General features: G+C 41.4%; 1 non-coding gene across 1 annotated transcript; it reads left to right on the forward strand.

Moving 5' to 3' along the window:
• The first annotated feature begins 5766 nt into the window (after positions 1-5766).
• LOC112090185 lies at positions 5767-5873 on the forward strand. Its single transcript, XR_002901533.1, has one exon. It is a non-coding gene; the product is annotated as a small nucleolar RNA R71 (small nucleolar RNA).
• Positions 5874-6154: the final 281 nt, after the last annotated feature.

A 6154-nucleotide genomic window follows, 5' to 3' on the forward strand; every position in this document is an offset into this window, starting at 1 on the left:
TTTTAATACTATGTTTTTGATTTCGTTCCTCATGTCTGAGTAGTTTTATTGTTGGGATTAAGGGATTTTCGATGGGGATTTATATGTTTGATGAGGATTCCATGAGCTTTTGGGCCGAATCTTAGAACTTTTTCTTCTGAATTCTTTTTACTGCATGAGAGTAGCGTCATGAACTACAATCTGATCCAGATGCCTGGTGACACGAATGTGTTCATCCGGTGTCAGATCTAGTTTCGGAGAGCAAAACAAACATAGGAGTGGAAACGTACCTATGGGCGATTTGTGAATGCTGACGAGTCTTAAACATAATGCATCTCTTCTTTCCAGGGCCAGAGTGGAAACCTACTGGTCAGGGTTGAGAGAGATAGTTGTCTATGATCATGACAGTGGCGTATTCATACGTCCGTGACTCCAGTTCGAAAAGTTTAAACTAAGATCTTATCAATTTTACTCTCTAGCAATGTTTTGAATCGTTTGTACCCCTGAGAAAACTTCCCTGAACCCCAGCGCTTTCTTCCTTATAGTTCACACCGTTTTCATTTCAAGCTTTAGTTCAATATTCTCATTCCTTTTTAATCGATTTTCATTTAAGCAATTAGATTAGGCGTTTTTCCCGTTTTTACCCGTTTTCGTTAAGTTTAGTTATTAGGTCATTTAATTCCCGTATCTTCTCTTTAAGATTCGTTTTTACATTTTAAACACCACCAAAACCCCCACAAAACCGTTTGGCTCTAGACTTCCTTACTTTATATTTCTTTCGAAGGCTTTTGCAGGAAAGATCCTCCTTCCCTGTGGATTCGATCCCTAAGTACTACAATCGATCAGTTGTGCACTTGCGGCTATTGATTTCATTTAGGGTAAAACTTGACAACCCTCACGACAGCACACATCAGACATCAACAAATTGATTTTCAGAAATGTTTGCAGTGTTGGTATCTCCAGCACGTCCTTTCTTTTTATGGACATAGTGTTTAGCCTTATGTCCAGGCTTTCCACACACCTAACATGCCCATTGAGTCTTCTTCTTGCAGTAAGAATCCTTTGGGCATTAAAAGATTTCTTAACCTTTCTTGTTATTTCTTGAACCCCTGAATTTTTAGTTACCGCCCTCAATGACATTGGCTTTTGCTTCCATATAAAATATATCAGATTTTTCATTTCTTGAACCCCTGAATTTTTTCTTCCGTTTTGCAGGACTTTGCTGATGTATTTCTGGAGAACGACCCAGGCAGGTTGCCATCAATCCGAGGGATCGAACATCAGATCGATTTCGTGCCTGGTGCCTCGCTGCCAAACCGTCCTGCTTACCGAACCAATCCGGTGGAGAATAAGGTTGATTTGAAAAGTGGATATCACCAAATCCGAATGAAGGAAGGTGATGAATGGAAAACGGCTTTCAAAACTAAGCACAGTGTTTATGAGTGGCTAGTCATGCCCTTTGGTCTTACCAATGCACCTAGTACTTTCATGCGCCTCATGAACCATGTCCTTAGGTCTTTTATAGGTGTTTTCGTTGTAGTTTACTTCGATGACATTTTGATTTATTGCAAGTCCTTAGAGGAACACGTTTTGCATTTGAGAAAGGTGTTAGATGTGCTTAGAAAAGAACGGCTGTTTGGTAGTTTCAAGAAATCCTCTTTTTGTACGGATAACGTTGTCTTTTTAGGCTTTGTTGTGAGCTCGCAGGGCATTCATTTCGGTGATGAAAAGATCAAGACCACACTTTGGGCATCTTTGAACATTGTAGGCCACCAAAAACCTGATTGGAGAACCTTTGGCACCGTTTTAAAAGATCCCAAGTGTCCACCATAGGCTGAATAGTAACATTCTTGTAGAACAGGCTGGACCTCCTCTTCAGCGAGACATCTCTTTTACAAATGATCTTTGTTGAGTACATACAAGTATGGCTCATTCCAATGGTATCTTCTCACATCTTTGAAGAATTTCTTCCTTTGATAAGCATCCAATTCTGGTGGCTCCATACCGCAAGAGAGATAGTTGACAATGTCTGTAAACCATGGTAATCTCCTTTCTCTGATGGTATTGGCTTGTTCAACCTCCAAGTAAGACTTGATCACCATTAGATGCTCCTCAGTTAATGAATCATCTAAAGGGATATCAGAATCCACTCTTAACCTTGAAAGATGATCAGCTGCTCCATTTTTAATGCCTTTCTTGTCTTGCACTTCCATGTCAAACTCTTGTAAGAGAAGAACCCATCTGAAGAGCCTTGGTTTTGCATCCTTATTTGTCATCAGACATCTGAGAGCTGCATGATCAGTGTAGACCACAAATTTTGAACCCACCAAGTAGCTCCTGAATTTATCAGAGGCGAATACTATAGCAAGCATCTCCTATTCAGTTGTAGCATACTTTTCTTGAGCAAAGTCCAAAGTTCAGCTTGCATAGTATATGACATGCAGCTTCTTATCCTTCTTCTGACCCAAAACAGCTCCCACAGCGTAATCTGATGCATCGATCATCACTTCAAAGGGCAAAGTCCAATCTAGAGCATGGACTATTGGTGCACTAACAAGAGCTTCTTTGATATTTAGAAAGGCTTCCATGCACTCCTCATCAAACACAAACTCAACTTCCTTGCAAAGCAACCTTGTTAAAGGCCTAGCTATCTTAGAAAAGTCTTTGATGAACCTTCTATAGAAGCCGGCGTGCCCAAATAAGCTTATGATCCCCTTTACCGAGCTCTGAGCTTCCAAGTTAACCATCACCTCTACTTTGGCTTTATCACCCTCAATACCCACCTCAGAAACCTTGTACCCAAGCACAATACCCTCTTGCACCATAAAATGGCATTTTTCCCAATTGAGAACCAAGATGTGCTCCTCACACCTCCTTAAGACCTGAGAAAGATTAGAAAGACAAACAGAGAAGGAGGATCCATAGACTGAAAAGTCGTCCATGAATACCTTAGCTTTCTCTTCAATCAGATCCGAAAAGATGGACATCATACAACGTTGGAATGTAACAGGTGCATTGCACAGCCCAAATAGCATGCGCTTATAAGCAAAGGTCACATAGGGACAGGTAAATGTGGTCTTATCCTGGTCTCTTAGGTCTATTGGTATCTGAAAGAACCTAGAGTAACCATCTAGAAAACAAAAGATGGGATGATTAGCAAGCCTTTCTAACATTTGGTCAATAAAAGTAAGAGGGAAATGATCTTTCCTAGAGGCTGCTTTCAATTTTCTGTAATCTATACACATCCTATGACATGTGATGGTTCTTGTTGCTATCAACTCATCCCTTTCATTTTTGATCACTGTCATTTCACCCTTTTTGGACACCACATGTACTGGTGAAACCCATCTAGAGTCTGAGATAGGATATATGATCCCAGCCTCTAGGAGTTTTAGAATTTATTTTTTCACTACTTATTTCAAGTTAGGATTTAGCCTCCTTTGGTGCTCAATGGATGACATAGATTCCTCTTCAAGGTGAATCCTATAAGTGCATAGGTTGGGTGAGATACCCTTTATGTCATCCAATGAGTAACCAATGGCTCTCCTATGCTTTCTCAACTCATCTAGAAATGCACTTTCTTGATCAGCTAACAACTTATCATTAATGATAACAGGGTATGAAGTGTTAGAGCCTAGAAATTTATACCTCAGCCCTGTTGGTAGAGGCTTGAGCTCAACAGGGGGCGCCTTGGACTCATCCCAGTCTGCATCAAAGCTGCTTTGCTCAGCTGAAGCTCCATTGGTGTTGATTTGCTAAAGCGGCCCAACCCTTTCCTCAGCTAATGAACCCACGGCCATGCATCCCTGAGCTGGTCCCTGACTTGTATTTGAAACCCTGATGTCTAGAATCTCAAGCCCTCTTGCTTCTAGCTCCAAAAACCTTGTTTCTGAATCAAGTTCCTTGGGCTGATCCAAATACCGCTTGTAGGCTTAACTCTCTTCAGCCAAATACCCATGTTCACCTTGTTCCTTTTTCAAAAGGATCCTCTGTGTTCAACTTCTCAAAAGCTCATCAGCAAGCTCCTCCATTGTTTAGTTGTCCACCAATTTTTGGCTTGTTCATCATTATTTCACATCGAACTTCATGGTTTCTGATCCAATTTGCAGCTCTATCATACCTCCTCTAACATCTATGATTGCTCCTGCTGTGGCTAAGAAAGGCCTTCCCAGAATGAGAGGATCAACAGGTTCCTCATCCATCTCCAAGACTATAAAGTCTTTTGGGATCTCAATCTCACCAATTTTAAGAGGCAAATCTTCAATTGGTAACCTTACTGACCTATCAGCAAATACTAGAGAGATCCTTGCTGGCTTGTAGCTGTTGTACCCTAACCTTTTTGCAATAGAATAGGGCATCAAGCTTACTGAAGCTCCCAAATCACACAAACAGCTAGCAAACTTTAAAGGACCTATAGTGCATGGTAATGTAAAGCTCCCTGGATCTGATAGCTTCCTAGGGATGGTCTTCCTTTGAATAATTGCACTACACTCATGACTCAGAATAACCATTCCTTGTAGCTCATTGGTTTTGTTCAAAATGGCATCTTTTAAGAACTTCCCAAGCTGTGGAACCATAAGAAATGCTTCTATGATGGGCATAGTCATCTTAGTATTCTGTAGATGCTTCTCAAAGACTGCTCTTGCCTTATCTAAGATCTGCTTCTTAAACCTCCCTGAAAATGGAAGTTTAGGCTGATATGGTGGTGGTGGAGCATAAGGTTTCTAAGGTACTATCGGTTGTTCCTCCTCTTTGTTCTCATTACTATTGACAACTTGATCTTCTTTCTCGCTCTCTTGGGCTGCCTCCCCACCAACTTGCTCATTGTCCTCAATGAGCACTTGTCTAGGCTCTCTTTCTGGTAACTCTTTTCCACTTCTAAGAGTTATAGCATTGCAATACTCTTTGGGATTAGGCTCAGGTTTACCAGGTAAAGTGCTTTGGTTTCTTGAGGTGGAGGCTTGATTCTGCCTTAACTCCTTGATCTCTTGTCGCATGGCAGCATATTTTCAACCCAAGTCTTAAAAACCACTCTCAACTCGCTGCTGATCCTGTAGAAGCTGTTGCAACACCCCACATAACTCAGACCCCATCTGTTGACCTTGAACCTGCGGCTGCTGACCCAACTGATGCTGAACCATCGGCTGCTGACTGATACCCGGCGGGTACTTTTGTTGCTGAGGCTAACTAGTGAAGTTGGTACTCTGAACCGGTTTTTGTTGCTGCCCATAGCTTTGTTGCTGCTGAGCATACTGTTGTTTAGGTTGAAAGTTCCCTTGATAGTTGTTTTTTCGGAACATAACTCTGCTGACCCTGAGGAAGAGGATACAGATGATCTTGTCGATTAGCCACATTGGGGTTCCTATATGAGAGGTTTTGGTTTGAGTTGAAGTTGTTTAACCTCTGATATCTATTCTGGTTCCCAATGTAGTTGATCTCTTCTTGAGTGAGGCCATCTTCATTGACATTTTCAAAACTTGGACCTTGATCATCAAACTTGCCTACAAAGTGTAATGGCTTTTTTGTTGCCACTAGAACCTTGTCAAGCTTTTTTTGAAGCTCTCTAATGTCCTTCTCCATCCGCAGCTCTTTGCTAGATCCCTCACTTCTATTTTTCCGGTCAAATTCTTCCCCATAAGTGTCATTACTCATGGCTAGATTCTCCACCAATTCCAATACAGCATTGATCTCCTTCCCCAGAAATTTCCATTTGAGGCTGTGTCTAATTGTTTTCTAATCTTGGGGACAGCTCCCCTATACAGTGTACCCAAAATAGAGGCTTCTGAAAAGCCATGATGTGGACAATGATTGGTGTAGCTTCTAAACCGCTCCCAAGCTTCTAAAAAGCTTTCATTGCTGTGCTGAGTGAAACTTGAAATATGATTTCACAGCTTTGCAGTCCTTGATGTTGAGAAGAACTTTGACAAGAATGCAAGCTTGCATTCCTCCCAAGTTTGTATTGTTCATCTAGGCAGATTCTTTTCCCACTGATGCGCCTTGTCTCCCAAGCTGAAGGGAAACAATCTAAGTTTGAAACTGTCCTCAGAAACACCATTGATCTTTGTTAGATTACATACTCTGTTAGATTGATCTAAATGCTCCAAGGGATCTTCCATTAGCAGACCATGGAACTTAGAGTTCAGCACCATGTTGAGCAAAGAAGCTTTCACTTCAA

Source organism: Eutrema salsugineum, unplaced genomic scaffold (genome assembly GCF_000478725.1).
Source record: "Eutrema salsugineum unplaced genomic scaffold, Eutsalg1_0 scaffold_11, whole genome shotgun sequence".
In the NCBI taxonomy this organism is placed as follows: Eukaryota; Viridiplantae; Streptophyta; class Magnoliopsida; order Brassicales; family Brassicaceae; genus Eutrema; species Eutrema salsugineum.